At 49.6% G+C, this 8060-nt stretch overlaps 1 long non-coding RNA gene across 1 annotated transcript; it reads left to right on the forward strand.

Moving 5' to 3' along the window:
• The first annotated feature begins 2383 nt into the window (after positions 1-2383).
• LOC111561472 lies at positions 2384-3747 on the forward strand. Its single transcript, XR_002744105.2, has 2 exons — positions 2384-2471; positions 2926-3747. It is a non-coding gene; the product is annotated as an uncharacterized LOC111561472 (long non-coding RNA).
• The last annotated feature ends 4313 nt before the right edge of the window (positions 3748-8060 follow it).

The following is an 8060-nucleotide window of genomic DNA, read 5'->3' on the forward strand; positions in this document are numbered from 1 at the left end:
CAGAGCCTGGAGCCTGCTTCAGATTCTGTGCCTCCCTCTCCCTCTGCCCCTCCCCAATCATGTTCTATCTCTGTCTCAAAAATACATAAGAAAACATTAAACAGCGCCTGGGTGGCTCAGTCAGTTAAGCATCCGACTCTTGATTTTGGCTCAGGTCACGATCCCACGGTTCATGGGTTCAAGCCCCGCATCGGGCTCTGCACTGTCTATACGGAGCCTGCTTTGGATTCTGTCTCCCCTCTCTCTGCCTCACCTCCCCTCTCAATGTAAATAAACTTTTTAAAAAGTGGATAATAATAATAATAATAATAATAATAATACCTATTTTCTAGGATTGTTGTGAGGACCAAGTGAGTTAATTCATGCAAAACTCAGCACCTTTGTGGACCACTCTCCCTCAACTACTATTTAACTACATATATACCCTTCTTTTCCTTTCTTCAGAGCCCTCCCACATGCATTTTCCTTCGCAAAACACTCTGTGTCTGGCTGCTTATATTCATCCTTTACAAGTTGTCAGACCAAGAACAGCAGAAAAAGATACAGGGGCCAAAGCTGAGAACACACACAAACACACACACACACACATATATGGATGTAAGTCAGCAGGACTGTGCTACTAGGAATAGAGGCAGTGTCTACATGAAATCCGTGTGTTCCAAGAGGAATAACATGAGACCTTGGTGCAGGAAGTAACCACACTATTTCCCTCCGTATTAACTTGACCTTTATAAGAATATCTCATCCCTTTGTGGTCCCTGACATTTTGTCTTTAAAAAAAAATTTGTTTTAATGTTTGTTTATTTTTAAGAGAGAGAGAGAGAGAGAGAGAGAGAGAGAGAGAGAGAGTGTGTGTGTGTGTGTGTGTGTGATCAGGGGAGGGACAGAAAGAGAGGGAGACAGACTCCAAAGCAGGCCCCAGGCTCTGATCCGTCAGCACAGAGCCCGATGCGGGGGCTCCAACTCACAGACCACAGGATCATAACCCAAGCAGAAGTCAGACATTTTACCCACTGAGCCACCCAGGCACGCCCCCCCCCCCTTTTTTGGGTAATGTTAATTTATTTTTGAGAGAGAGTGAGCAGACACACAAGTAGGGGAGGGACAGAGAGAAATGGAGGCACAGAATCCGAAGCAGGCTCCAGGCTCTGAGCTGTCAGCACAGAGCCTGACGCGGGGCCCGAACCCACGAATCTCAAGATCACAACCTGAGCCAAAGTCGGACGCTTAAACGACCGAGCCACCCGGGGAACCCCTTTTTTTTAATGCCATTGTGAATGTATTGGGGAGATAGACTCCCCAGCCTCTAAATAAAGCTTTTTTTTTTTTTTTTTTTTAATTCCTTGGTCTCTTGCAGAGCAAAGCTGTTTGTGCATGGCTTCTCCAGTCTTCCTTACCCTCCCCTGCAGGCCATCCGTAGGCTAAGTTTGCCAGTATCCTCACTGCTCTGCCCCCATCTCAGACCTCGCGTTAGACTTTATCTTCCTCTTAATCTCTCCCCCTCTCCCTGCCCCTCCCCCCACTTCTGATTCCCCTGAGCTACTCCCTATTTGCATATGCCTCTCCCTACTATCTCTATCAGAGTTTGTTCCCAAGCCTACCGAGCTAGTGTCTCCTTAAGCCTCTGCCCCTCTAACTACAGTCATTCACCCCCAGTCCCGCACCTTAGGACCTCAACCTCATACCCTGGGGCACCAGAGCCCCCTAACTCCACCCAGATCCGTACTAAGAAGGCAACGTGCCCAGAGGCAGCTGCGTTCTGAACATAACCATCAGACTTTTCCCAGCTTCATTTTTTCTGGCCTTTCTTAGAAAAGGGACCTTTTACCACAAGCAATCAGGACTTCGGTTGCCTGTTCTGTCCCAGAGAAGTCCACACGAGACAACACAGGGACACGAGTTCATCTGGCAAGTGTCTGAGAGCCTTACAAATGTGAGACCCTGTTTTCGGTTCGGGTGAGCCCTGCCGGGCTGGGGCCTCCTGCTCCCGGCCTGTGGTCACCCGTGAGCCCCCTGGCCTCTGGACAGGCCGCTGGGTCCTCAGGCCGAGGGGCCCCGAGCCACCCAGCCAGCAGGAGCGGCGAGGTTTGTGGTCAGGTGAGCGGGCCGCCGGTACGAGTACATCTAAAGACCCTTCTGTTGCTCTCCTTCAAATAACTTCCAAAGGGGAATATCTTAGAAAAATCTGAGAGCGTTCAAAGAACAAAGATGTGAAAGGGGCTGGGAAATAGGACCCATGAGGAATGGGGGCAAGAAGCTAGGATTCTTAGTCTGAGGGAGAGAAGGCCCAGAGGCCATTTAACAATGGCCAGCAAGGTTTAAAGGGATATTCCTGGCGGGGGGGGGGGCGGGCCAGGCCAGCTGCTCACCGTCTCCAGTGAGGACCGAACAAAAGGAAACGCACTGCCGGCTTCCACATGAGTGATTCCAGCAAGAAAACAATCTATGCCGAGGAGGACATCGAACCTGGGGTAAGTTATCGGGGGGCAATCGGGGCCTCTCCTTCTCTGGAGCTCTTGGCAAGTGAAGGGAGGGGGGCCCATTTTCTCGGGCAGGTCGGGGCGACCCCGTCAGGTCAGCCGGGGAGGGGGAGGGAGGGGAGGCCCGCGCAGTGTCCCCGCGTCCCTGCGGCTTCCTTCCACCCAGAGCCTCTGCGCTTTTGTCCTCGCCGCATACCTGGTTTTTGGACTCTGGCATTCGCAGAATTGAGTCAGGGAAGAGGGAAAAGGGAAGGCATGCCAGGAATGAGAACGAGGAAGAGAAATGGAGTCCTTTTCCGTGGGAGAGGGCAGGAGGCACCGCAGGTAACTAACCGCAGGCCCTTAGTAACTGCCCTTTTCCTAAGTAAGAATCTCTCACTTTTTCATATGAAAATTAGCTTCCATATAAGTACACTAATTGGCCATTCTTTTCCTTTCTTTCCAGGTTTCCTGGCATCCCTTTGTAGGCTCCCTTTACACCTCCAGAATTAGCCTGTTTCAGTCTCCCGCACAACAAAAGCCAAAGACAGATTCTTACCGTTGAATCCAAGCACTTTGCAAAGCCAAAGCCAAAATCTTTGGTATGACATTACCCAGCACTTAATTCCTAGATGTTTTTCTTAGTTTTCATTCTCTAGGGCCTTTGGGTGTCTCTCCAGCCTTCAGCTTTCTTATTAAGTCCAATACTAAGGGATGATCCTATGTCCCCAGAGCCAGTGTGGTTGACTCAGATGGCCCTCCGGGCACAGCCACACCCATCCGCTGGGCTGAACCGCCACCTCCCCGTGGGAGGCAGGGCCACTCCGGGAGCTGGCCAGGGATGGCTGCACTCGTGGGGTGGGAGAGTGACATCGTCTGTCTCTGGCGTCCGCTTCCACTCAGGAAAGAAGGGACATTTGTCTCAAGAGTTGCATCCAGTGTCCCAGGGTGTGCCCATGGAGGGCCCAGCCTCAGGACCACCTTCCTCAGGCAGTCACAGGTACCAGGCTGTGAACTCCGCCGGGGCTGGACCTTCTCTGTCTTCTTCACTGTGCGTGTCCCTGGTGCCCAGGACAGTGGCTGGCACACAGTGGGAGACAAGTCGCTACTAATAGTCACAGGACAAACTGATGCCTGAGCAGAAGCAGGCCTTGGAGACCATCCGTTCCTGGCCTCCATTCTAGGCTTAGAAAGTTCAGTACAGGGCCCTTCCCACCCCTGTCGGAATCCTTGAAGACCATCTGCAATGTCTCATTTCCTCGCCTGGGAATAAATACCTTTTCCGGTGCATTAGTCCATGCTGAAATGTTACTGGGTACTAAAGAATTAGTGTGTGTATTTTCTCTCTCTCTCTCTCTCTCTCTCTCTCTCTCTCTCTCTCTCTCTCTCTCTCTCGGATTCTAGGCCTGAGGCTGACCTCTCCACCAAGTCCCTCCGGCACCAGCCCCTCCCTTGCTTGGCAATGGGCATTCATCCCCAGAGTCAGAACAGCTGTAGCAGAACCCGTTGAGAGCAGAGCTGCGAGCATTTGCCAAGGGCAGAATCTGCTGGCTGCCGCAGGAGCTCATGCCCACACGGCCCAACCCAAGCAGGGTGAGCACAGAGCTGGCCCTCCCAAGACAGTGATGCTTGGAGGGCCCCAGGGAGCCCTGACGTCACCCCAGCCTGGGACTGCCAGCAACTCAGCGCCCAAGGAGCCAGGCTGTGCTCCCGGAGTCTGTACTGAGGTGAGAGGCGGTGAAAACCACCACTTGGTGGCACTTCCGGCTCCCAGACCTGGCTGTGTGTGCCCCTGAACCACCCGGGAGCTTTCTGGAAGTAGATCAGCTGCGCCCCGGCCCAGATCGCAAAGGGTAGGCCCCGGAATCTGCATTTGTGAAAAATGTTTATTTTTGAGAGAGTGCGAGCAGGGGAGGAGCAGAGCGAGAGGGGGACAGAGGATCCGAACAGCGAGATCACGACCTGAGCCGAGGTCGGACACTTAACCAACTGAGCCAGCCAGGCGCCCCAGACTCTGAGTTTTTAAAACCGCTCCGAGAGATTTAGACAATCCAGTTTGGGAATGGCTTCCCTAAAGGCTGACGGACCTCCATTCTCTCCCCTCTTTCTACAACTCTTTTCTGCCACCAGGAGGGAATCTGGCTCATCAAGTTACACGGGTTGACTGTCAGCATCACTAAGCCTTATCTGCCATTTCCAGGATGAGCCCACATCTGTGCTCCTGAGTCATGTGTGAGTGGACACCCCAAAGCAGAATCCCTGCTAACTAACATGAGTTTGGCTTTTCCTCTGTTAGGAAGTAGGAGATGAAAGGCAATTGCAGGGGTGCCTGGTGGCCCACGGTTTGTGGGATCGAGCCCCACGCTGGGCTCGGCACTGATAGTGTGGACCCTGCTTGGGATTCTCCCCCCGCCCCCCCCCCCCACCACTCGAGCGTGCATGCTGTATTTCTCAAAATAAGTAAGTAAAGTTAAAAAAGGAAAGGAGAGGAGAGAAGAGAAGAGGAGAGAAGAGGAGAGAAGAGGAGAGAAGAGGAGAGAAAGGCAATTGCAAAATTTCATTTATTCAGTTCAAGAAATCCTAGCACCTCTCTATCTCAGAGAGGGGTAGCAAAGGAGACCAAGCCACATTCCTTAATGTCAGGCGCTGGGCATCATGGTGGGAACTGGACTTGTAAACGCCTGGGCCAGAAGAGGAAGCTGATAGAAGCTCCCTTTCCTGCAGGGAAGCCATCTTTACTGGGACTGAGCTCTGGGAGGGTTATGCTCAATCGGAACCTGAAACATAGGTGCTCTATACTGTTACCTGCAGGTTCTGGTCCCAAGCATGTTCCACGTGAGGGGACATGTAAGGATTTCTGGGGTTAGCTCTGCGTCACCACTTGGCTGGCTCCAGCCCTCTCTGTTGCCTGTGCACCGGCGCTGGGCTCTCCACTGACTCCATGGGATGGAGCCCTTGTGCTTAACCTCCAGTCCAAGGATCTGCGGCTCCGACTCTTTCAGTGGCCGGGGTGTGTGAACCTGCCCCTGACTCCAGTTCCTTCTTTGGCTTCTCTTGCCCCGTCTCTGCCCCCAAATCCTCGTCCCTATGTCCCACAGCCTCTGATCCACTGCTAGACTTCATCCACAGCCTGCCGCCAATCCCCTCTGTCACGATTGCCCCCACTTGCCCCAACCCCACCGATTGCCCCTTGCTGGTCTCCAGGACCCTCACCACCTGCTCTTGCAAATGTCACTCTTCCCCACAGCCCCCCTCTCCTGATACCAGGCTCTGCCTGCTTCATTTCTTTCACCTGTCATTCTCCCCTCCCCCACGACTTTCGTCTCCTTCCACCTCTAAGGGGAGCATCTGACAATACAAGTCATAAGTTGAAAGGGCACACTTAGATTTTATATATAAATAACTACCTGTTTTCTTTACTGTTACGGTCATACAGTTAGTGCCCTTTTAACCAATGAGGTCTCCTAAAACAATGCTCTTTTTTTAATGTTTTCATCTCTGTAAGATTTCTGCTTCTGGATAATGATGGCAGTAGCTGCTCCTCTTCTAGACCTAAGGAGCTCGAGGTGTTCATTTATAGGAATCCTCAACCTTCACGATGCCTCGTAATGATCTAGGATGCCTTTAGAAGACACAGTGCCTGGCCTCCACCTTCCAGTATCTCAGTTCCATTGGTCTGAAGTTGGGCTCTGCATCAATATTTTAAACATAATTCCCAGGAGACGCTAATGTGCAGTCAGGCTTGAGATTCACTGATTTATAGGAAAATCATTCATGATAAACGTACGTTCAAATAGTCAATTCCCGGAAGTCTTGATTTAAAGCAATGGCTCCCAACCACATCCTTCAGAGGCAAAGCGAAAAGATCTTAAAGCCCGCCCAACCTCACCCATTCCCAATTACCAGTAGAAAAGAAGTCTAGTGGAAAGGCAACAATCACGTGAGTTGATGTTTCAAAACAATGCCACCTGTACCTGGAAGGTAACCCAGAAACTGTATAATTTGCTAGTGTTTTATAAGGTATTTAAAGGACAAATGGATCGGTAGCATATCACGAATGACCTATCCCCGCGAACAGAAATGTTAGGAGAATGATATGTTATCGACTTCAGTAAAAGACACGTTGGATGAACAGCACTAGAACAATGGCACATCCATGTGTGGATTCAAGACTAGTTACTGGAAAGTCGCAGGCCAAAAATGGTGGTCGTGAAAATGTGCACCATGAACACGATCACCAGACATCACTCAAACTAACAGGAACTTATTATTGAATAGCATGACCAGCAGCCATTTGAAAGCACAACCACATATAACACAAGGATACCAAGCATCTTTGCCTTAGTTGGCAGGAATCCCTTGAGTGTCCCTTAATGTTACCGACGTGAAGCACAAGGCAGCCAAAGTCTTAGAATATTGATGTTGTATCATCAGTAAATGCTGGTAATGACATAGATTTAATATTAAACATAGCTATCCTTTTTTTAAAGTTCTGATTTTAATTCCAGTTAGTTCATACAGGGTTGTATTAGTTTCAGGTGTACAATATAGTGACTTCAACACTTTTCTGTATAATACCCAGTACTCATCCCAACAAGTGCACTCCTTAATCCCCCTCTCTTATTTCACCCATCCCCCACCCACTTCCCCTCTGGTAACCATCTGTTTTCTGTAGTTAAGAGCCTGTTTCTTCGTTTCTCTCTCTCTTTTTCCCCTTTGCTAGTTTGTTTTGTTTCTTAAATTCTACATAGGACTGAAATCGTATGGTATTTGTCTTTCTCTGACTGACTTGTTTCACTTAGCATTATACTCTAGTTCCACCCATGTCATTGCAAATGGCAAGAATTCATTCTTTTTATGACTGAATAATATTCTATGTGTGTGTATATATATATATATATACAAACACCACACCGTCTTTATCCATTTATCTGGACACTTGGGCTGCTTCCACATCTTGGCTATTGTAAATAATGCTGCTATAAACGTAGCGGTGCATGTGTCCCTTTGAATTAGGGTTTTTTTTTTTACATTTTTAATGCTTATTTCTTTTTGAGAGAGAGAAAGGGACAGAGCATAAGCAGGCGAGGGACAGAGAGGAAGACACAGAACTTGAAGCAGGCTCCAGGCTCTGAGTTGTCAGCACAAAGCCCGACATGGGGCTCAAACCCACGAACCGTAAGATCATGACCTGAGCCAACGTTGGACGCATAACCAACTGAGCCACCCAGGTGCCCCTGAATTACAGTTTTTGTGTTATTTAGGTAAATACCCAGGAGTACAATTACTGGATCATAGGGTAGTCCTTTTTTTTTTTTTAATGTTTATTTATTTTTGAGAGAGAAAGAAGCAGAGCGAGAGGGAAACACAGAATCCAAAGCAGGCTCCAGATTCTGAGCTGTCAGCACAGAGCCCGATGCGAGGCTCGGACTCACGAGCTGTGAGACCGTGACCAGAGCTGAAGTCAGATGCTTAACCACCTGAGCCACTCAGGTGCCCCAGGGTAGTTCAATTTTTAACTTTTTGAGGAACTTCCATACTGTTCTCCACATTGGCTACACCAGTTTGCATCCCCACCAACAGTGCATGAATGTTTCCCTT

Source organism: Felis catus, chromosome B4 (assembly GCF_018350175.1).
Source record: "Felis catus isolate Fca126 chromosome B4, F.catus_Fca126_mat1.0, whole genome shotgun sequence".
NCBI lineage: Eukaryota > Metazoa > Chordata > Mammalia > Carnivora > Felidae > Felis > Felis catus.